The following is a 24890-nucleotide window of genomic DNA, read 5'->3' on the forward strand; positions in this document are numbered from 1 at the left end:
TCAAGAAAGCACAGCAGCGTCTCCACTTCCTGAGGAGATTGAGGCGAGTGAGGTGCCCTCCCACTCACCACATTTTAACCAATTTTTACAGGAGCACAGAGAGTGTCCTGACCAGCTGCTTCACCATCTGGTACGGGAATTGCAAGGCTTCTGGATGCAAGTCCTTGCAAAGGACTGCGAGGCCTGGTGATAGGATCATGGGGGCACCTATTCATCAGGAGAGCTGGGTACACAGGGTCCAAATCTCTTTGACCCTACCATCAGGCAGGAGGTACCATAGCACAAGGGCAAGAACTATTGGGATGGGAAATAGCTTCTTCCTCCAGGCTATAAAACTACCGAACTCCCTGCCACCATCCAGGTTTTATCATGTATGAAGCACCAGTAGTATTATACAGTTTATTTTTTTATCTTGTATCGTATAAGCACCTCATTATTTGCTAATTTATTTGTGGTAATAATACTTTATGTGCTATGTGCCTTTTATATGTACTGTGTTGTGCACCTCGGTCCAGAGGAATGGTGCTTTATTTGGCTGTATACATATATATGGTTGAATGACAATAAACTGAACTTGAACTTGCACTTGAATTTTTCCAACTTGCCTCTTGCTCTTTTGCCAACGTGCATTAAATCTGTGACGTCTGGTTCCTCTCCCTCCCAGCAATGGGAACATTTTATGAGCCATCAAAAACAAGCCATATTGAATTATTCATTTTGGAGAAACAGCTATTGATATCTGGTAATTCCCATCCCAAAATGCCAGCGGGTCGGCATCCTGCTCACCAGGTTGTGTTTGTTGCATATTCCCTGTCCACTTACCAGGATTCACGTTCCCACACTCCCTTCCAACCCACCTGGTTCTGGTGGCTGCACTCCCTCGACACCCACCCTGTTCTGTTTCTCACACCCATTTTAGGTTTCCAATCAGATAATGCTCCACGACAGAACATTAATTAAATGTGTGCTGAAACAATAAAATACTATCCAATATCTGTCAGCTCAGTACACCAAAGTCCAAAGTGTTCTAGGGAAACTGTAGACAAAGCACCAGCTGAGTGTACAATCCTTGCATCCAACTTAACGCAACACATCGCAGTAAGTCATTAGGGACACATAAAGATGGATGAAGACACCCAGAAGGGAGCTTAACTCTGTGTCCTCCTGTGATCAATGTTCCTGCCAGAGGAAATCGCAGCTCTCTACTGACCACCAGATATGACAGCAGAGTCAAAAGATCACTTAATGGTGCTTTTGAAAGCATGATCAGCAACTGGAAAAGGGTAAAGGGAAGAGGTTTGGCATTTCAGTGAGCCAGTAAAAAGCTGCACATGGATCACACCACAGATCAAGAGTCAACAAACAAATGGAATTTTCATCCAAAGAATTGTGAATAATACACCAAGGGATAAGGAAATGCACACTAAATAGAAGGATGTGTACATTTCAGATTAGGCAGTGGATCATGATTGTCACAGAGGCAAAGGTGATAAAATGACTTGTCATCAGTAGAAGCATAGATTATCTTATATCTCAAAGAAGTAAAATATATACTGTACAAGAAATAAGAAGTCGATGATTTTCTTTCTACTGAGTCTATGCATTCAGTGTTATTGGCAATATAGTTTGTACTGTTTGTATGCACCACTCATGGTATGCTGGGACTATACGGACTTGAGTATTTGAGAGGCTCTGACTTTCGATGTCTGGTGCACAAGGATCTTAGACTGCAGTCCTTCCCCCAAAGCCTCTGCACGGGGGGCACCAAGCTCAGAGCAACCCTCAGCAGGTGCTGCTGCAATCTGGAATGGATGAGTCAGCAGCATTCCCTTATGGGTACCTCACTGCACCAGCAGATAGACACGGTTCGGGCAGATCACTGTGCATCAAAGCAAGGAATAGAACAAGGAGGCTGGACTGGAGCTACACTCGTTTGACCACACCTTGCGCATTATGTTCTGGTCACCCTTTAGAAGAATGATATTGTACTGGAGGAGATGCTGAGGCTTTATGAGGACTGGAAAGGCCCAGTGAGAAAAGATTAGATAAGCTAGGGTTGATTTCTTTGGAGCTGAGGAAATTGGAGATCATTGGGACAAAGGAGGAAAGTGGGGCTGAGGCCAAGCTCAGAGAAGACTTGAGAAGTCACGTGGTCAACTCTACTTCAATCCTAGATCATCTGTGTCAATTACGACTGGATCCCAGATTGTTCAGATTGATTGGGTTTGATGTTGTGCATAATTTGTGCCATTTTACCATCATTCATGCATTGGAGCTTATAGGAAAAATAAGCCTGCCTTTAAAAGGTAAAATTGCTGCGGTTTATAGCTTTCAGCACATCCCACCCCTCCCCCAGGCCGACACTGACGCAGAGACCCATGGTTTTGAGCGTCAACTGCATTGCAGGGCTCTCTCAGAACATTATGGCACATTTAGGTGATAAAATGGGGCTTTAACCCGGCTAGCTCGAAGAGTGACCCCTTTCATAAAGAAATGTCAATTGATTGGGAAAAAAATGGAAGAGGGTGTCTTTATACTGTTTCGTCTGAGCTGACTGCTATTATGGTAATGAGAATCACAGAGGATATGAGTGAGTTGAATTAATGTCAACAGAGTGATATGTGACACAGGAATCAGTCAATGTTGCCCAGAAGTACTTGCACTTCTGACCCTGTCTCCGGGGAGCTCGGATCGTACACTTCACTCAGCCCAGAGTCTCTCCGACACTGCTTCATGGAGAAATTCTGTTGTCATTTGAGCAAAGAGTGATGCCTCAACCAGCACTCTGGCAGTGTTCTGTCCTGTGTGGACAAGATCGGAAAAGCTGCGGGGCCTCACACACTCAGCCAGCTCTACTGTGGGCATAAGCCTCCTGAGCACCTTCAAAAGGTGATGCCTCAAAAAGATGGCATCCATCAATAAGGACTCCCACCACCCATTACAGAACACGTTCAGGTACAGAAGCCTGAAGATACAAACTCAATACTTCAGGAACGGGCTTCCTCCCCTCCATATCAGATTTCTGAATGGTCCATGAATCCATGAACACTACTTTTGCTCTCTTTCCGTACTACATATTTATTTACTACCAATTTCTTTTTGTAATTTCTAGTGCATTTTGTGTATTGCACTGTTTTGTTGCTGTAAAACAACAAATTTCACAACATATGTCAGTGATAATAAATCTGATTCTGATTCCCAGGTGTAACAGCACAAAGGGAATCAGAGGTGAAGTTGTTGTACTGGCATTATACGTATTACTGACAGTGGTCCCCATTGCTTCACTTTTTACCCCCCCCCCCCCCGCCCCCAACAACATCACCCTCTCTCCCGTTGCAGTTCTGGGAACCCAGCCTGAGGCCTACCCCTCTGCCACTGCACAAGTTACAATAATGCCCACTACCCGACGAGCTCCTCACCACTCAGGAGATCTGTGCAACCAGGCAAAAAGACGCAGAGGAGACAGGAGCAGGGGAGCAGAGACACTGTTGGATCAAGGTGGGTCTGTGAACTGCTGGCAAAACTGCTCCTTCTCCATCGCAAAGGCCCACACTCTCCATGCCAACCAGACTGAGCTCCAAGTCACATATCCTGTGCTAAGCAGCCATGCTGTTTACCCTGGCTGGCCTATACCAGCCCTCTCAGGCAGAATTTTCGCACTCAGTGGTGACTCATTGCTGCAGAAACACCAGACGGGAGGGATTTATACTAAATTCCCGCTGCAATATCAGGGCGTCAAGCCAGACTGCCAGCTCCACTGCACCCAGCCTGAGCAGACATACAGTTGAGTACTGGAGGACCAAGAGCTCATTAAATGCCACATCAGTAAAGGCAGCAACACTCTAACCTCCCAGTCAAAAGGTTGTGGGTTCGAATCCCACTCCAGAGGCTTTTCTAGTGGCAATCCAGGCAGTATGAATGTGAGATTTAATTAAGACTGTCTTTGTCCTCTCCACCAGATACTAAATGACCCATGACACTGTTTGGTAGTGCAGGGGACTTTCCCCTAAGGAAATGAGGAATATTCATCCTCCAACCGACATTTCCAAAACACATTCACATTGTTTACCAACACACACAAAATGCTGGTAGAACACAGCAGGCCAGGCAGCGTCTATAGGAAGAAGCACTGTCGACGTTTCAGGCCAAGACCCTTCGTCAGGACTAACTGAAAGGAAAGATAGTAAGAAATTTGAAAGTAGTGGGGGGAGGGGGAAATGCAAAACGATAGGAGAAGACCGGAGGGGATGGGATGAAGCAAAGAGCTGGAAAGGTGATTGGTGAAAGTGATACAGAGCTGGAGAAGGGAAAGGATCATGGGAAGGGAGGCCTCAGGAGAAAGAAAGGGTGGGGGGAACACCAGAGGGAGATGGAGAACAGGCAGAGTGATGGGCAGAGAGAGAGAAAAAAAAGAGGGGGGAAAAAACTAAATATATCAGGGATGGGGTAAGAAGGGGAGAAGGGGCATTAACAGAAGTTAGAGAAGTCAATGTTCATGCCATCAGGTTGGAGGCTACCCAGCCGGTATACAAGGTGTTGTTCCTCCAACCTGAGTTTGGATTCATCTTGACAGTAGAGGAGGCCATGGATAGACATATCAGAATGGGAATGGGACGTGGAATTAAAATGTGTGGCCACTGGGAGATCCTGCTTTCTCTGGCGAACCAAGCGTAGGTGTTCAGCGAAACGGTCTCCCAGTCTCTGTCGGGACTCACCAATATATAAAAGGCCACACCGGGAGCATCGGACGCAGTACACCACACCAGCCGACTCACAGGTGAATTCACCGATATATAAAAGGCCACACCAGGAGCGCCGGACGCAGTATACCACACCAATGACTCACAGGGGATTCGCATGGTTTACCTCGGTGTCGTTTGTGCAACCTTATATGTGCCTCCCACGGGATATTAAACTACACTTGTTGTGCACGTCCAATGCTCCATGGGAGATCAGCACGTATTCCTTAACAACAAACAATCTGCTGGGAGAACCAGCAGCACGGCTGGATGGAAAGGAACTTTTGACATTTTGGGTCAAAACACAGAATCAGGATATCTTGTGTCTAAATAATTCTTTAATGCAGCATGCAGAATTAGTAAGTGGATTCCTAGACCATTAGAGTACTACAAACAAAGAAATTATGGTAATAGGTTTTAAAAAATCACTACTTTGGCCTCAGCTGCAGGACTGTGACCAATTATGGACACCCCACTGTTGGGAAGATGACAAAGCCGTAGAAAGATGTCAATGGTAACCAAGATATTTTCTCGGAACAGCAAGTCGATTAGAGTCAACATTGAGAGTTTAGTAGAGACTAGACAGGAAGAACTCACCATCAGTGGAGGATGTGAGCTTATGGCTGGATCAATGATGGAGCAGGGTTACTTGTACTAATTAAAGAAATACTGGTGGTCTAGTTATTGCTGTTTTGTATGCAATAGTCTTCTGCGTGCCACACAGCTGTTGTGTTTCTCCATATTGTAACACTGACTACTCATCAGAAATATTTCACAGGCTGCGAAGCAACATACAGCTTTTAGAGGCCATAAAAGGCAGAAAGCAATAGGAAATCTGGACTGAAATGTGAAATATTGTTGGACCAGCTATCTAAGCTTTCTCAGTCAACCAATAAGAGTGTGCTGATCTTTGATCTCAGTACCTTGTGTCCACATTCCTTAGTTTCAAGAATCAGACTGATCCTGGCTTTGACAACAGTTTACTGCCAGCAGCCAAGCTCACACTGTCCAAAACAGCTGACCTTTTGTCCTTACAAAGTGACCACTGCTTTGTGCTACTGAGACAGAAGAAAAACCCTCTCAGCATCTTCTCCATTAAGCACTCCAAGAATTTATGATTCAATGCGATCTCCTCTGCTTATAATTACAAATCTCCTATAAACTCTTGAAGTGAGCTGGTGTGACTTACAAGTCTGTAAGACCATAAGACAGATCTAGGCCATTCAGCCCATTGAATCTGCTCCGCCATTCCATCATGGCTGATTCTGGATCCCACTCAACCCCATACACCTGCCTTCTTGCCATATCTTTTGATGCCTGACCAACCAGGAAACAATCAATTTCCAACTTAAATATACCCATGGACTTGGCCTCCACTGCAGTCTGTAGCAGAACATCCCACAAATTCACCACTCTCTTGCTAAAAAAATTCCTCCTTACCTCTGTTCTAAAAGGTCACCCTGAAATTTTGAGGCTGTGCCCTCTAGTTCTGGATACTTCCACTATAGAAACATCCTCTCCACATCAACCCTACCTAGTCTGTTCAATATTCGGTAGATTTCAAAGAGCTCCCCTCACATTCTTCAAAACTCCAGTGAGTCCGTGCTCAAAGCCATCAAACACTCTCATATGTTAACCCCTTCATTCCTGGAATCATCCTCATGAACCTCCTCTGGACTCTCTCCAATGACAACACAACCTTTCTGAGATATGGGGCCCAAAACTGTTGACAATACTCCAAATGCAGCCTGACTAGTGTCTTATAAAGCCTTAGTGTTACCTCCTTTCTTTAATATTCTATTCCCCTTGAAATAAATGCCAATAAACACAAATGCTCTATAAACACAGATCTGCTGATCTAAGTTTCATTTTGATAATAAATCTACAAGTTGCTCTTAAAGCACAGCTAGGAATTAAGGATTTTTCAAGTAACTCACTGTGTAAGATCACAATAAAGGGTGAGATCGTTCGCATACTTACTGCATGAAAGTATTAGATGCCGACGTTCATTTCGTTTCAACCAAAAAAACGGAAAGGGTGATGTATCAGTAAATAGGGAACTCTGCTGGCATCATCACAATCCTCCCAATACACAGGCCATCACTGTTATGACAGAGTTCATGTTTACAGATGTCCATATGTTGACTCTGTCCTTAAGTCAGAAAATACATGAATCACCCGCTATGGTAACCACACCTTCACAGAATTGTAATGAATAGCATCAAATGTGCACACCATTGATATGAAAGAACAATTACTGGAAGTGGAAAGAGGAAACTGGCTCTAAATTTTGTGGGTATGCCACTTTGTTGAATAATGATATCATATGGGAGTTGAATGTAAGAGCATCCATAACTTAAGGACTACCTGCTCATTTGCATGACAGAATTCAGAAGAGAGATCAAAGTATATGTGTTGGCATTTCAATAACCAGTCCAGCACTCCCACTGATCTAGATTATAAAATCTGATTCTAGCACCCGTTCTGCTATTGTATTCTAAATGTGCTTCATTAAAGGATACAAACACAGTTCATTAATATTGCCAAAAAGTGAAAAAAATATACAGGATGTGGGAAATATGAAATAAACACAGCATGTGCTGGGAAGGAGGATGGGAATTGGAATGATAAGGCTGAGGATGGGGCAGTTGGTAGAGAAGTTGATGCAGCATGTAGTGAGACCATGAGGATGGTAGGACAAAATTGTAATTGCCGGGATGAGGTGAAGTGTAACATGAGGGCAACATTGAAAAGAGCGATGAATACAGGACTTAAGGTTTGAATGCACACAGCATACAGAATAAGGTAAAATGACCTTGTAGAGCGGTTAGAGATTGGCAGATATGACGTAGTGGGCATCACTGAGATGTGGCTGAAAGGAGATCATAGTTGGGAGCTTAACATCCAAGGATAAATCTTACATCGAAAGGACAGGCAAGAAGTCAGAAGGTGGCTCTGTGGTTAAAACAATGAAATCAAATCCTTAGAAAGAGGTGACATAGAATTGGAAGAAACAGATTCCTTGTGGGTAGAGCTAAGAAACTGCAAGGGTAAAAAGACCCTGATAGGAATTATGTAAAGACCCCCAAACAGTAGCCAAGATGTGGGAATACAAATTTCAATAGGAAATCAAAAAAAAAGTTATGATGAGGGCAATATTACAATAATTATGGGGCTGGTGGGGGGGGGGGGGGGAGTTCAATGTGCAGGTGGATGGGAGAATTTGTAGAATGCCCCCGAAATGGCTTGTTAAGAGCAGCTTGTGGTTGAGCTGACTCAGGGAAAGGCAATACTGGATTAGTTGTTGTGTAATGAAGCAGATTTGATTTAGGGAGCTTAAAATAAAGGAGCCCTTAGGAACTGAGTGGAGGTATTGAGTTTAAAAGTAAAGAAGTTATGTTGAAACTTTATAAGACTCTGGTTCGGTCACATCTGGTGTATTGCATATTTTATTGCATAAAAAAATTAATTGGATAGGTATATGGACAGGAAAGGAATGGAGGGTTATGGGCTGAGTGCAGGTTGGTGGGACTAGGTGAGAGTAAGCATTCGGCACGGACTAGAAGGGCCGAGATGGCCTGTTTCTGTGCTGTAATTGTTATATGGTTATGTAGTTATATAGTTCTGGTTGCCCCACTGTAGGAAGGATATTGAAGCTTTGGAGAGGGTGCAAAAGAGGTTTACCAGGATGCTGCCTGGTTTAGACAGCATGTGTCTAGACATGCTGTGTTTAGAATGTTTAGATGTGTTTAGACATCATGATAGGCTGGAAAAATTTAGGTTGTTTTCCTTGGCGTGACAGAGGCTGAGGGGAGATCTGAGAGAGGTTTATAAGATTATAAGAGACACAGATAGAGTAGACAGAGAGTATGAAATGTCTAACACCAGAGGGCGTGTATTGATGGTGAGGGGGTAGTTTCAAAGGGGATATGAGGGGTAAGGTGATTTTACTCAAGAGAGCAGTGGATGCCTGGAATGTGCTGCCTGGTACAGTGATAGAGGCAAATACATTAGAGGCTTTTAAGAGCTGTTTAGATAGGCACATGAATATGAGGAAGATGGAGGGATATGTGTAGGTAGGAGGGACTGGTTTTTTTGGCTTTTTCATTTACTTTTTAGCAGGTTCAGCACAACATTATGGGCTGAAGGGCCTGCTCCTCTGCTGTGCTTTCTATATTCTAATTCACTTATAAGGTGAATCACTTATAAGCTTGAGAGGGAGAAGATAAAGATGTACCAGTTTTAAGTGGAGAAAATGGGATATGCAGAGGCATGAGAGAAGAGATAGCCAATGTTAATTGGAAGGGGGTTGCAGGAATGCTGGCAGAACTGCAATGGCTGGAGTTTCTGGGGCCATTCGGAAGGCGCACGGGAGATACATCCCGAAGATGATGAAGTATTCTACAGGGAGAATGAGGCAACCATGGATGACAAGGGAAGTCAAAGCTAACACAAAAGCACAAGAGAGGGAATTTAATATAACAAAATTAGTAGGAAATTAGAGGATTGGGAAGCTTGAAAAACCAAAAGAAGACAGCTAAAAAAAAAACCATAAGGAGAGAAAAAAAGTGAAATATGAAGGTAAGCTAGCCAAAAATATAAAAGAGGATACCAAAAGGTTTTTTTCAGATATATGAAGAGTAAAAGAGGTGAGAGTGGATATTGGTCCATTGGAAAATCATGCTGGAGAGGTAGTAATGGGGGGGGGGGTGCAATAAAATGACAGAACTTAATTGGGACCCCTATTTTTCATGTTATATGTCGGTGATTTGGATGATGCTATTGATGACTTTGTGGCCAAGTTTGCAGATGACACAAAGATAGGTGGAGGGCCATGTACTGTTGAGGACACAGGAAGCCTGCAGAATGACTTGGACAGATTAAAAGAATGGGCAAAAAAATGGCAGATGGAAACTAGCATAAGGAAGTGTATGGTCATGCAATTTTAAAAGAAGGAATAAAGGTGTAAACTATATTTTTAATGGGGAGAATATTCAAAAGTCAGGGATGTAAAGGTACTTGGGAGACCTTGTATAGGATTCCCTAAAGGTTAACTTGCAGGTGGAGTTGGTTGGAAGGAAAGCAAATGCAATGTTAGCATTCATTTCAAGTGGACTAGACTATAAGGGAAAGGATGTGATGCTGAGGCTTTATAAGGCATTGGTTAGACCACACAGAGTATTGTGAACAGTTTTGGGCTCTTTATCTAAGGAAATATGTGCTGGCATTGGAGAGAGTCCAGAGAAGGTTCACGAGAATTATTCCAGAAATGACAGGGTTAACATATGAGGAGTGTTTGATGGCTCTGGGCCTGGAGTTCTAAACGGGAGTTTAGAAGAATGGGGGGGGGGGGGGGATTTCATTGAAACCTATCAAGTATCAAAAAGCCAGACTGCATGGATGTGGATAAGGTGTTTCCATTAACAGGCAAGTCTCGGACCAGGTGGCACAGCCTCAGAAAAAGAGGGACGTCCACTTAGAATGGAGATGAAAAGGGACTTTTTAAGCCACGGGGTGGTGAAGCTGTGGAATCCATTGAAACGGGCGACTGTGGAGGGCAAATCATTGAGTATATTCAAAGCCAAGGTTGATAGCTTCTTGGTTAGTCAAGGTTTTAAAGGTTGCAGGCAGAGGCCAAGAGGAGGAGGTTGAGAGGGTAATAAGAGATGGATGGAATGGTGGAAAAGACTCGATGGGCTGAGTGGCCTAATTCTGCTACTAAGTCTCAAAGGTTTAATGAAATACTTAAGAGGTCAAGCAGCAATGAGAAGAAAGAAGCAAAGTTGTTGATACAGATCAATACTGAAACATTTCTCTCTGCACAGATACTGCCTGGTTAGCTGCCCATCTCCAAATGCCCTTTTTTCATATTGTTGAAAAGCAAATACTGGCCAGGACAGTACCGAATAACTCCACAGTTATTTTTAAAAGTAAAATTGTTTGACTCTTTAAAGGAAAAGATCTACACCTGCTTAAGAAGGCAGATAAAAGTCTGCACATCCAACAATTTTATTCAACAGCTCAGCATTCAACACTTGAAACTAATCACTGAGCTCCAAGACCTAGGCCTCGATACCTCCCCGTGCAACTGGTTCCTTGATTTCCTCACTTGCAAACACCCCAGTGCAGACTAGCAACATCTCCTCTACAAAATGAAAGGAAATAAATAAACTATTTCTTCATTTTTCCTGCAACTACTACAAGAAAATGAATCACAAGACAGTATATGGAGAAATGTTCGTACTTTGATAATTTGATAATAAATTTACTTTTAACTTTGAACAGCATAACATTCCTTCAGTCCTTTTTTAAAGCATCAGTAGTGACTTTTGATCTTGGACCTTTGGGAAGATATTTATGCCTACCACCCAATGACTCATTACTGGATACAAGGCCACTCCCAGCATTCTGGTTTATATAATGCTTTGAAATATTTAAGCTAAGATAATTCAGCCAATACTACTCAAAACTTTCCAAAAGATATATCTGCAAAAAAGTGTATGTAATCAAATCAGTGGTCTCCAAAAGTAATTGTTATCCTTCTTCATGGTGGATCAGGGGTTAAGAATACATCCGTCCAACAGGTCAAGAGTTTAAAGATAAAATTCAGATTAGAGGTTCTGGCAGAGCAACTGTACTTAAAGGGAAAAAGAATATTTGGCGGGAAGCGCTTACATGTTTTCCATGGCAATGAGGTCTTTGAAGATAACAAGGCCAACACTGTCTCTTCAGCCATTATGTGGTCACAAGAGCAATAAAGCCATTAACCTGCTAAACAAACAATGCATATCCACCCCACAGGTCAGGCCTACGGACCTTGTTCTCAAGGGCTAACTTTAAGCTAAAGGAATAGGCGGGCAGAGCTAACAAACAGAGTGAGAAATAAACAGAAGCTTGCTTGAGAGCTGGAGTGGCTCTCAGCTACCAACCCTATTCACAGTGTGTGGGGGGGGGGCCCACAGGATTTATAGCTGAAGTACCCCGACAAGGAGTAGCCCAAACAAACAGAGAGTGTCACACCAGATTCACATGAGAACAGATTGGTGACTGGTGCCTCTCAGGTGCAGGATCTGTCCATGCTCAGCATTCCAACTCTCTGACTCACCCTCCAGGTAAAAACTAAAAGCCCCTCCTGCTCAAAGTGCCTGCATTCCTGCTCCTGATTGCTTATTTATGGAACTATGTTGTTTCCATTAACTGCTGAAATGTGCCATCAGGCAGCTGTCAGAACATGATTTTAAGGGAGAGGGATCCGCTGCCGCAAAGATCATCCAGCTCCTCGGGTCGGCAATCCTTGGCCAGTGGGCTGAGCACGAAATTCCACAGTGTTGTGCGGATATTCAAATGCTTCAGCATCAGAGGCGGGTTGGTAAGCCAAGGGCATGTTATGTTGGTGACACAGTCTGACGCATCTGTGTGTTTCGATGTGCACGTGACAAACGCTGATCTTTATCTCCATCTCTTTTCATATCTTCCCTCAGAGACATGGATGTAAGATTAGTGTGGCACAAAAGGGCTGGTTGAGTTTAAGACATGGATAAAGAGAGATCTGGTATGCCACCAAAGACCAGCAAATTTCTGAGATGTGCAGTGGAGAACATTCCCTCTGTTGGGTACGGAGAGGCCATGGCACAGGATCGGGAAAGGGTTGTAAACTCAGGCATCTCCATCTTGGCACCGGCCTCCCCAGCTCCAATGCCATACTTAAGTTGACGACACCACTGCTGCTGGCCAAATCAAAGCTGGTGACGAATCAGCGTAGTGCAGGGAGATTGAAAATCTGGCTGAGTGGTGAAACAATGACAACCTCTTACTCAATTACACTTATGACTGTGTGGCTAAGCAAAGTTCCAATGCTGTTTTCAAGTTTGCTGGCAACACCACTGTTGGAAGCTGAATCAAAGGCAGTGATGATTCAGCATATAGACAGGAGAATGAAAATCTGGCTGAGTGATGCCATAACAACAATACTCAACGTCAGCAAGACCAAGGAACTGATTATTGACTTCAGGAGGAGGAAACCATGAAGAGATCCATGAGCCAGTTGTCACCAAGGGATCAGAGGTCAGCAACTTTAAATTCCTCGGTGTTATCATTTCAGAGGACCAGTCCTGGGCCCAGCACACAAATGCAAATATGAAGAAAGCATGGCAGTGCCTCTACTTCCTTAGGAGTTTGCAAAGATTTAGCATGACATTTAAAATTGACTAACTTCCATAGATGTGTAGTGGAGTGTATATTGACTGGCTGCATCACAGCCTGGTATGGAAACACCAATGCCCTTGAACAGAAAATCCTTCAAAAATTAGTGGATATGGCCCAGTCCATCATGGGTAAAGTCCTCACCATTGAACACATTTACACAGAGTGTTGTCGCAAGAAAGCAGCAACCATCATCAGGGACTCCCAGCGCCCAGGTCATGCTCTCTTCTTGCTGCTGCCATCATGAAGAAGGCATAGGAGCCTCAAGATTCACACCACCAGTTCAGGATCAGTTATTACCCCTCAACCATCAGGCTCTTGAACCAAAGGGGATAACTTCACTCAATTTCACTTGCCCCATCACTGAACAGTTCATCTCAGGTTCTCGATAGTTATTGTTTATATATTTATCATTATTATTTTTCCTTTTGTGTTTGCACAGTTTGCTGTCATTTACGCATTGGTTGTCCTTTTCGTAGGGTGCAGCCTTTCATTGATTCTATTCTGGTTACTGGATTTACTGAGTATGCCCATAAGATAATGAATCTTGGGGTTGTATATAACGACATATATGTACTTTGATAATAAATTTACTTCAAACTTTTAAGAACATTTTCAAAAGGCAATGCTTCATCCATCATCAAGGTCTGCCCACCGCCTAGGGCATTCCCCCTTTGCATTACTACCATCAAGGGAAGGCAAGAGAGCCCAAAGACAAACACTGAAGCCTCCTCTCTTCCACCAGATTTCTGAACGGACCGAAAATCCATGAATACTACCTCATTAATTTTGTTCCCTTTTTATATATACATACACATATATACATCTTATTGTAATTTATAGTATATTTTACGTATTGCACTGTACTGCTGCCACAAAACAGCAAATTTCATAACATATGTCAGTGATAATAAACCTGATTCTGATTCTCACCCACTTGGGATCAATTCCTTCAGCAAAGAGGAAGTAAATTACAGCATTAATTAGGATTAAGGCACGCATGATCAAGTCCATAGGAAGATTCTTAAAACCAACAAGCTTTCTAAAGGAGGTCAATGGTTAATGAAAGGTTAGAGAGAAGTTGGCTCATTGAAAGGGTGGTAGAAGCAAAAAGGCTTGTCACAGACTGAGTAAACTCTTGGTCTGTGGCCTTGTTGGCTGTGGAACCTCAGTGCATTTTGCCTCCACCTATCCTGAGAAAGTAAAGACCAAACAACATCCTGTCTGGTAAAGTTAACAATATCCTGTCTGTCCTCACAGGTGAATGAAAAAGACTGCAAGACACTATTTAAAGAAGAGCAGGGCAGAGTGCTTGTCAATTATTATTGCCCAGCAAACATAAGATAACCAAATCAACGTCAGCATCCGCAAAACCAAGGAACGGACTGTGGATTCAGGAAAGGGAACTCGGGAGAATGTACACGAGTCCTTATTGAGATCAGAGGTGGAAAGGGTGAGCAGCTTCAAGTTCCCGGGCACCTTGGAGGATCTATTCTGGGCCTAACACATTAATGCAATCATGAAGACAGCATGCCAGAGGCTCGACTTTGTTAAGAAACAGAACAGATTCGGTGAATCTTATGAATTTCTTATAGATGTATGGTGAGGAGTGAGCCTGGTATGGAGCCCCTAGTACACAGGATCACAAGAGGCTGTAGCCTCGGCCATTCACCCAAGATGGGCACAACCCTCCTTACCAATGAGGTCATCTTCAAGAGGCGCTGAGTGTGGGTCATCATGCTCTATGCCTTCTCCCCAAAGGTAGTGACAAGAAGAGGGCACGTCCCAGATGGTGAGGGTCCTTAGTGATGGATTCATGCTCTCCGCTCTTTACTACCATCGGGGAGAAAGTTTGGGCGTCTGAAGAAAAAACACCCAATGATTCAGGAACAGCTACTTTCCTTCCACCATCAGATTTCTAAATGGTCCATGAACTCCTGAGCACTGCCTCCTCTGTCTCCTTTTACACTGTATATATATTTGTGTAAAATTGTTGTTTCACTGTACTGCTTCTACAATGAATTTCACATCATACAGGTTAATGATAATAAATCAGATTCTGATCACTCTTATTATTGAACCCAAACCCTCACTTTCCCACAAAGTGAGATGAAGTGCACAGAGCAAGTGTTACAGAACAGGAGAAGACTTGCATTTCTTTCGCATCCTTAACAGACCAACGTGTATGACAATCAATAAAGGAGCGAGAATGAAAACTCCAAACAAAAAATTATTGCTTCCCAAGCGAGAGGACGCCAACATTCTGAGCGTAACCTTACTCTGTTGAGTGTGTGCCTATATCAGTGCCATCACTGCTTTCCACTAAAACATTAATATAAATTTAAATAATATAAACCGCAATTCAGTTCAAATTAAAAGTTACAATTATAGATTAACAAAATCACTCTGAAGCAAAGTGAACCCTGTTGTTAGTTTTACTGAAGCACCAATTTCCACTTTGAACATTTTCAGATCAGAGTGTCACAATCATGAATCAGTTTATCACTTACATGTATTTTTATGCCTCCATATTACAAACGAGGAAGCCAGTCAGCACAATCCCATTATCCAGCTAAATTTTCCAGGCAGATTATCCTTCCCACTTTCCCACCAACCACCCCTCTCCCCTCCCCCCACTCACCCACATACTCCAACAGTTAACCTACTGACCCGCACATCACTGGGATGTGGAAGGAAAGTGACACGCTGGAAGGAGCCCCACGTGGGAGGAGGAGAATGTGCAAACTCCACACAGACAACATCCGAGACAGCACCTGAATCCAGCTGTGAGGCACTGGTTCTACCAGCTGTGCCACTGAATCTGTAACAGCTGCAAAATTAAAGGGTATTTGAAAGGCCACATAGGCATGAGATAACAACCGAGGCAGTATCCGGAGTGGTAGAGCAGCAGAAAGTCATGCGTACAAGGGAAGGGCAGTTTTGCAGGTGCCCAGAGACTCCAAGCATAACTAGGCTAAGAAGATTACATGGATAAGGAGGAACAAGGAGGAAAAGAGTATTGCAATTGATTTTTCTTGTAAAAATTGTGTAGAATTTATGTTTCATTTCTGTTTTGTTTGTGAATGTTGCTTGCATGATGCCACATGCTTGTGATGAGGTTTTGCATTACAGCTGTGCGTACACGTGCTTGTGCGTATGACACGACTCCAGGTTTTCAGAAGCTGATGCCCATCACCTGCGCAAGACTGCTGGGCAAACTAAACTTGGTGCACATTCAAATTCGAAATCCAGCAGAGCTTCAGATGAGCTCCAGGCTGAGAGGGTGGGTTATGGGGAGGGGGAGGCGGCTGCCAACAGAACTCCGAATATGTGAAGGCTGTAAATAACAATAGCAGGGTCAGAATCAGGTTAAGTTATCACTAACATATGCCAGCAAATTGGTTATTTTACAGCAGCAATACATAAAGTATAACATAAATTACAAGAAATATATATTTTGAATATTAAATTAGTCGTGCAAAAAGAGAGCAGAAATGAGCTCATGGTCCATTCAGAAATCTGAGGGCAAAGAAGTAGTTGTTCCTAAAACACTGAGTGTGTGACTTGAAGCTGCTGTGGTTCCTCCCTGATATAATGAGACGAGAGCATGTCCTGGGTGGTGGAGGTCCCTAATGCCTTGGCAGATGATGAGCTAATGCAGTGGCTGATGTGAGCAGAGACAAACTATTGCACGCACTGTAACATTGTTCCCAGGGTATTTACATATCCCGGCTCTTTGAAGACTCCTTGTTGCCGCTCTTGACCACCCAGGTGGGCCTTTCAGATGCATCATTTGCAACGTACTCAACAAATGCTAACAAACAATGGCTGGTGTAAAGTCAAGGCTTATTTGTCTCCAACCCACCGAGCTCCATCAGCATTCAAATGGTCCGCAGAGTGTACCAACTGATTTAGTCATGCGAGAGGCAAATAATTGCTCTGTAACTGCAATGAGCAGAAGCCCACCACTGTGGTCGAATCAACCTACCTGCGGCCAATCTTGTCACCCAGTGGTCAGAGACTTCCAGAGGTAGGGCTTTAATATCTATCCATTCTCCAAAGATGTGAAGATTGGTAGGCTGATGGACTGTTGTAAAGTGTCTGTTGTGTGTGGCTGACAATAGATTCTGGGGCAGGGTGGGAGAAGCTGATGGAAATTTGAGGAGAATAAAGTAAGATTACTGGAAGTGGCTGGTTGATGTAAAGTCAGTTTTGCTGAAAGCTTTATTTCCATCATGTATGACTTCAAAAATATTCAACCACAAACTGTTTTGACAAATGGGCTGCAATCTGTCCCTGTGAAGCTGTGGGGCAGCCTCGTCTCCTTTGAAAGAGTGACCTGTGAAATCTCCAGGTATTTCTGGAGATTAGTATATTATCAATATGGAACAAACATGGATATGGTTAAGAAAACACATTGGGCACCATTGCAGAGCAATGAAGCTAACTGGTATTAAGATGATATTGGGAAGCAACTGTGAACCAGGAGATATGACAGTGTGCTGCTGGGTAATATTGCCACAAGGAACAGGTGGAGACAGGGAAAAGCTGGGGAGGCGGTGGTGTGGTGCACCCTGGGTAACATGGGGAATGAGAAAGAAAACATTGAAAGGCATTCTTAGTTTGCAGTTATTAATTAAAGCAGAGCTCACCTTCACAAAGTCCTTGAGAGCCAACCTGCCAATTTCAGTTTCTTTGTGAGATCTTTGCAGCATCACGTAAACTTCAAAAACCCTTCACAGGCCATGAGGCACACTAAAAGACATTTCTTTCTTTAAAGCAAGCCGGGCAGAACCACTTTAGGGAGGTCCACACATGCAACAGCAGCAGCAGGAAAGTCTTCCAGCTGTCAGACCTGCAGCCACCCATGGAATCAGATGCAGATGAATATTCATTTGCAAAGGTTAATCCAGAGAAATGTGGTGAAGGGGTGAAGTAAGAAGTTACAAGTTAAAAAGTAATCAATTTGAAGATCAAGAGCTAAACAGTAACTGCAAAAGGTTGTATTTAAAATTAGGCATTAAATCAGATTAATTATAAAGGAAGCAAAAACTTTTCCAAGGGCTAGTATCATTAAATTCAGGAGATGCAATATCAAACTTCCTAGCAGACCTGGACACTGCACCTTTGGAAAATGAATTATTCCCCTTGGAGGGGCTACAGTCAGACTCACTTGCTCAGTAGCTGGGATCCGGAGGGTTAAATTACAATGCAAGTTGATACAAACCAGAGTGCTTCATTGGAATCTAGTACAAGAGACAATTCAGCTGAAGATAAAAGGGAATGCTGATAGAACTGGTACAAGAAATTATTGCTGCTGGCCAGGAAGAAACAATCTCAGATTTGCCAGGTGTGAGTCAGGAAACGCTTCATACAAATGACTCAAGAAATCTGATACCCACTTCTGCCAATGGCAATTAATGCTAAGTGAATTGTTAATTTTAAACATCAGACCAACTATTTTAAGCCATTGTATTAAGGGATATGGGACAAAGGCAACTTTATGGGTATTAAGTGACAGATCCCACAAGAGAAAAAATGAGAGGCTAAGTGACTATCTCTTGTTTCATACTTTTATTGCATCTATCCTTAGCAAAAGTGCCTCGAATTGCATTGGTGGAATTCAATAGGTGTGGCTCTAAAACCATAGAAGACGGTGAGAAAGAACTGTGCTAAGCACAGTTGAGGAACCTCAAAAATCCTGCCTCAGTGATCATTCAATAAAGCAACTAGGTAGTTGAGTGTTGGCCACAGCTCAGGACTTAGAAGCAAAAGGCCCAGCACTATCGAGAAATTCTTCCAGAGCAGTAGCATTCCCCCGGACAATATTTCACACATTCTCACATTGTTAATTTGTGCACTGCCAGCTCCAATCATGATTGCTGTATTTTATGAAGTCACAGATACATAAAGCAGGAAACAGGCCCTTCGGCCCACCAAGTTCCTGCTGGTCATCAATCACCCATGTAGGACACCCAGTAGTAATATCCAAACATGCCCATGCCAGAATGTGTGGCCTACCCCCAGCACATCCTTAGGTGTGTTGGTTGTTAATGCAAACAACACACTTCACGGCAGGTTTCCATGTACACATGATAAGTAAATCTGATCGCGGTCACAAGAGACTGCAGATACTCGAATCTGAAGCAACAAGCAAAATGCTGGAGGTAGTCAACGGATCAGGCTGCATCTATGCAGAGGAATGGACAGCCAATGGAAAATAAAGACCTCATTTGAAACCCTTTCAGCCCAAATCAGCTGGTGCCAGGTCTTTGGAAGCTGCTTAATCAGCCTTGTTTCCCCCTACAAATACATCGCCCTACAAATATTTCCACCTCATATATGCATCCATTCCTTTTTTGAAACCTGCTTTCAAGTGCTGCCGTTCAACATGTGAGGACCTGGGAGGTGGGATGAGCAAAAGTTAGTTAATAAGACATGCCTTCTAAAAACAGAGAAACACACAGCTTTTGAAGGAAATTCCAAGGCTCCGGACCAAGGTTCCACAATCTTGGACAGAAATGTTGGAAAGCACAGAGCCCAGACTTGGAGAGGGACAGAGCTGGACGACACGACAGAGTCCTCTTGCCCCAAGAAATTATTTTAAGTTGCTGACTTAGTGCCACAACAGATCAGGGAAGCTCAATTAATAGAGGGCTGCCTTACAACTTTGGCAAACTGTGTGTTCAGTCCTGAGCTCTGGTACTGCCTATGTGGTCCATGTTCTCCCCATGACTGTGTGGGTTTAGAAACATAAAAACATAGAAAGCCTACAGCACAATACAGGCCTTTCAGCCCAGAAAGCTGTACCGAACATGTCCTTACTTTAGAAATTACTTAGGGTTACCCATAGCCCTCTATTTTTCTGAACTCCATGTACCTATCCAGGAGTCTCTTAAAAGACCCTATCGTATCCGCCTCCACCAGCGTCGCAACTTCTCTGAACCTACTTCCAAGCACCTTAAAACTATGCCTCTCGTGTTAGCCATTTCAGCCCTGGGAAAAAGCCTCTGACTATCCACACGATCAATACCTCTCATCATCTTATACACCTCTATCAGGTCACCTTTCATCCTCCGTCACTCCTGGAGAAAAGGCCGATTTCACTCAACCTATTCTCATAAGGCATGCTCCCCAATCCAGGCAGCATCCTTGTAAATCTCCTCTGCATCCTTTCTATGGCTTCCACATCCTTCCTGTAGTGAGGCAACCAGAACTGAGCACAGTACTCCAAGTGGGGTCTGACCAGGGTCCTATCTAGCTGCAACATTACCCCTCGGCTCCTTAACTCAGACCCACCATTGATGAAGGCCAATGCAGTGCATATGCCTTCTTAACCACAGAGTCAACCTGTGTTGCAGCTTTGAGTGTCCTATGGACTCATAAAGCATTAGGAGTGATCTTTATCTACACCAGTTGACTTGTAGCTGGACAAGCCTACAAACAGAACTCTGAACACTATTACAACCATGTTCACTCTTCGATGATCTAACCTTCAGAATTAAGCAACTGGTCAACAGGAGAACAAAGGAGTCATTGCAGTGAAGTGTGAAATGGTTCCTCTATTTAATCAATTATTTACATCAAGAAGTAGCTGTAAAAGAGCTGGAAAAAAACACTGAGGTGCTGTCTTTGTGTTCTCACCTATTGTGTAGGCAGGATGTCAGTTCAAGGATAAGCAAAGAAATGTATTCTGGAGGTATTTAAAGTAAAGAGTATGTTAAAAACATTCAAAAATTGGACAGGATTGCGATATAAACAGATGAATTACTCAATAAATAGTCAAAGCAAGCACATTTGGAAGCATTCTGATGGACTCTTATCAATGTTATTGCGATAATAAGAGACAAGTGCAATTATGGAGGGAGGATTTTCCCAGCATTGAAAGCAGCAGTGAAAATGGTCTATTTAAACCAGGACTTTTGGAATAAGACCCTATTGCAATCTTTTCTAAGTAGTCATACGGTATATCAGCATTATGAAAAAAAGCCCTAATTTCTAATCTCCACTGCAAGAACCAAAGGAAGAAAAGCAATTAAAAATGCAAGTGGGGGACTAATATCAGTGGTAGGGAAGTTATTGAGATATTATATATACATTTAAAAAGTGAGGTATTGTTCACGGGTTCAGTGTCCATTTAGGAATCGGATGGCAGAAGCAAAGAAGCTGTTCCTGAATCACTGAACGTGTGCCTTCAAGCTTCGGAACCTCCTACCTGATGGTAACAGTGAGAAAAGGGCATGCCCTGGGTGCTGGAGGTCCTTAATAATGGAAACTAACTTTCTGAGACACCGCTCCCTGAAGACGTCCTGAGTACTTTGTGGGCTAGTACCCAAGATGGAGCCAGCTAAATTTATGACTCTGCAGCTTCAGTCGGTCTTGTGTTCTAGCCCCACCCCCTCACACCAGACAGTGATGTAGCCTGTCAGAATACTCCCCAAGGTACATCTGTAGAAGTTTTTTTTTTGAGTTGATGTACCAAATCTCTTCAAACTCCTAATGAAGTATAATCACTGTCTTGCCTTCTTTATAGCTGCATCGATATGTTGGGACCAGATTGGGTCCTCAGAGATCTTGACACCCAGGAACCTGAAACTGCTCACTCTCTCCACTTCTTGATCCCCCTATGAGGATTGGTATTGTATTCCTTCACCTTACCTTTCCTGAAGTTTTGATGTTGTAAACCATTAAAATAAGCGGACCAGTAATAATGGCAGCTGTGAAGAGGAGGGTTAAAGTTAATCATGGAGAAGGAGTTAGTAGCAACTATGCCAGGTCCAAGAAGGGAAAGTGGGTGGTTACAAGGAGCAGGGGCAAAGCGTCTTACGGGATAGCATGCAGAAATAGGAAGACGAAGAGAGGGTTTGGGGTAGGAGGGAAACAGAGGAGGTTTGGCTAGCTTTAACAAAGAAATCCACAAGCTTCAGAATTATTGGGAAATATAGGAACGAAGGTGCATGTGACAGGGAGTTGGACTCCAGGAATGAAGCCAGGGTAACCTTGACAACCCACAGTCCTCCTGGCAGATTCTAGCCAGAGGAGGACAGAAATCCTTCAGCAATTCATGTGGGTTAGAAGGAGCAGAAAATAGGAGAGAGCTTTAGTTCCTGTGGGAAGGAAGATATCAAAACAGCAGTGACAGGGTTTTAGAGTAAATTGCTATTTTTTTTTAATTGCTTTTGCAAAGAGATGTTAAAGAGCAAAGGATGATTCATTGGCACAGATGCTTGAGCCATTGCCTCAGTGCTAGAGACACCCCCCCCCCAACAAAGTGCATGTCGCAGTGGCACAGCTAGGAGGGCCACTGCCTCTCTCTGCCAGAGGCCTGGCTTCAATGCTGAACTCTTGAGCAGTCTGTGTGGGCTTTGCACATTCTCCCTGTGACCTCTGGATGGCTGTTTTCCCCCAACTTCCCAATGCTGTGCGGATTGGTGGATTAACTGGCTGCTGTAAATTGACCCCAGTGTGTAGATGAGTGGTAGAATTGGGTGGGGGGGGGGTTAATGAGAGTAACAGAAATGGGATTAATGGTGTGAACTGGTGCTTGGTGACCAGCACGGGCACGGTGGGCCGAAGGGCCTGTTTCTCCTCAGTATTTGTCTATGCCTGCATGACCAGTTGAGATCAAATCATGTGGAATTCTTAATTAAGTAATAGAGTTCCCCCACCCAAGGCAGCTATAGGAGGATGTGGGATAGGTGCGGGAAGGACGGGTTCTGATGGAGAGTGATCAGGGACAGCTCTATTCCCATCTCCAGTTATGGACATCAAGTTTAGCTCCGTGATAGGATCATCGCATGAAGTGCAGGACACAAAAGACAGGAGCAGTTATTGCTTCCAGTGGAAGTGAGAAACTCAGAGGGTGGTGAGGTGCAGCATAGAAACGGCCGCGCCAGTTTGAGCAGAAAGTAAGCAGACGCAGTCACAGGACCAGTGCCGCTTCCCATAGTTTGAGTGCATCACTGAGACTCTAAAAGCTCTAGGGCCGTGTGTGTCGCTCCGACGACGAGATCCCCTTACACAACCCTATTTACAGACGCAGTCTCCATTTCACATGTTACCAAGGGCAACCTGCCGAAGAAGGTTCAAATTCAGCAATAAATAATTCACTGGGGATATCTGTCACTCATAGCGGGGGGATTGAAGTGCAGGAGCAGCCGTTCCCTTCGCACAGTGCTGACCAGTTTCACATGTCATTCCCCCGCGGTGTACTCCAGCTCTCCGGTATTATATACAGCTCTTTTGGGAATACGAGGTCATCATACAAAGAGCAGCAATACAAGAGGCAGACAGAAGATAGCCCAAGAATTGCATATGGGGCATTATCAAGAGGTTCTTGCTGGTAAGTGGGGACACTCTCTCCAGAAGCTGAAGAAACAGTAGCTGGCGTCGCATGGTAGAGAACAGTTTGCGCTTCGCCTTACAGCATTAGCTGTAAGATTGGAGCTCAAGCGGGGCCGTTGCCTGTAGAGTTTAGACGTTCTTCCCGCGACCCTCACTGTGCTCTGGCTATCTACATTCCAAAGCGTTAATGAGTTGTGGGCAGGTCACATCGGCACAGTGGGTACAGGGACACTAGTGACCTGCCTCCAGCGCAATCTTCGTGGATTTGATTTAATGCAAACAATGCATTTCACTGTCTCTTTCAATGTACATGTGACAAATAAAAGCTAATATCAATCTTTAAACACAAAGTCATAAAGTCATACAGCACAGAAACAGGTCCTTCATCCCACTGAGTGTGTTAACCATTCACTCAAATATTCCACATTAATCGCATTTTTTTTAATTCTCCTCATATTCTCATCAACCCCCACCCCCACCAATATTCTACCGTTTACATTGGTGACAATTCACAGTGGCCTATTTTTTTTTAAACTACTAACTCACATGTCCTTAGGATGTGGGAAGAAACTGAAACATGCAAACTCCACACAGACAGCGCCTGAGGTTTGGGCTGAAACCCAGGGGCTACCAGTAAGATTAGCCTTATTTGTCACCTATTCATTGAAATGTACAATGAAATGTATTATTTGTGTGTCATTCAAATCTGCACAGATTGTGCTGGACAGCCCACAAATGAGAGAGTGAGAGAGACAGAGACAGGAGTAGGAAGCACAATTTGACTGAAATCATGTGGTACTTCACAGCAGGTGATTGACAGTGAAGCTGCCTTCATTTTGAAGAGAATGAGGTGTACATTTGGAACGATTAAATCAAAAAAAAATTTTGTGAGGAGCAGAAGAGATGGGCCCACACTCTCCACTGAATGGATTCCACTTGGGCTTTCATTTCAGTCTAATGCTTCTGCTGTTGAGCTGAGCAATGAAGGTGGTGTGACAGATACCAGGCGGTGCATTAGATGATGTTGCCTGTGTGACAAAATCACAAGACCATAAGACTATGAGACATAGGAGGAGAATTTGGCCACTCAGTCCATCGAGTCTGCTCTGCCATTCCATTATGGGTGATTTCTCAATCCCATTCTCCTGCCTTCTCCACCATAACTTTTGATACCCTTACTAATCAAGAACATATAAAACTCTGCTTTAAATATAGCCAATAACTCGACCGTCTGTGGCAATGAATTCCAAAGATTCATCACCCTCTGACTAAAATTCTTCCTCATCACCATTCTAAAGGGACGTCCTGAATCTTGAAAAAGGTTGCTGAAGAGATAACGGGTGCATTGGTCATGATTTTTCATGAATCACTTGATTCTGGCATGATTCTGGATGACTGGAAGTTTGCAAATGTCACTCCACTCTTTAAGAAGAGGGGAAGGCAAATAAAGGAAATTATAGGCCAGTTAATCTAACCTCAGTGTTTGGGAAAGTGTTGGTATCTATTACTGAGGTTTCAGGGTACTTTGAGACAAATGATAAAATACGTTAAAGTCAGCCTGGTTTCTGTAAAGGGAAATCTTGCCTGACAAATCTGTTAGTTCTT

At 43.5% G+C, this 24890-nt stretch overlaps 1 protein-coding gene across 2 annotated transcripts in view; it reads right to left on the reverse strand.

Moving 5' to 3' along the window:
* Positions 1-24890, reverse strand: part of LOC132392814 (collagen alpha-1(XVIII) chain-like) — a 269811-nt gene that overhangs the window by 205683 nt on the left and 39238 nt on the right. The window contains exon 1 of one of the 2 annotated variants that reach the window (XM_059967219.1): positions 17594-17751. The exons of the other annotated variant lie outside the window; for it this stretch is intronic. The gene's annotated coding sequence lies outside the window, so the exon portion shown is untranslated. Of the gene's footprint in view, positions 1-17593; positions 17752-24890 lie in introns of those variants that run through there. 2 annotated transcript variants of the gene reach the window in all.

The sequence above is a fragment of the Hypanus sabinus genome, chromosome 4, assembly GCF_030144855.1.
Source record: "Hypanus sabinus isolate sHypSab1 chromosome 4, sHypSab1.hap1, whole genome shotgun sequence".
Taxonomy (NCBI): Eukaryota; Metazoa; Chordata; class Chondrichthyes; order Myliobatiformes; family Dasyatidae; genus Hypanus; species Hypanus sabinus.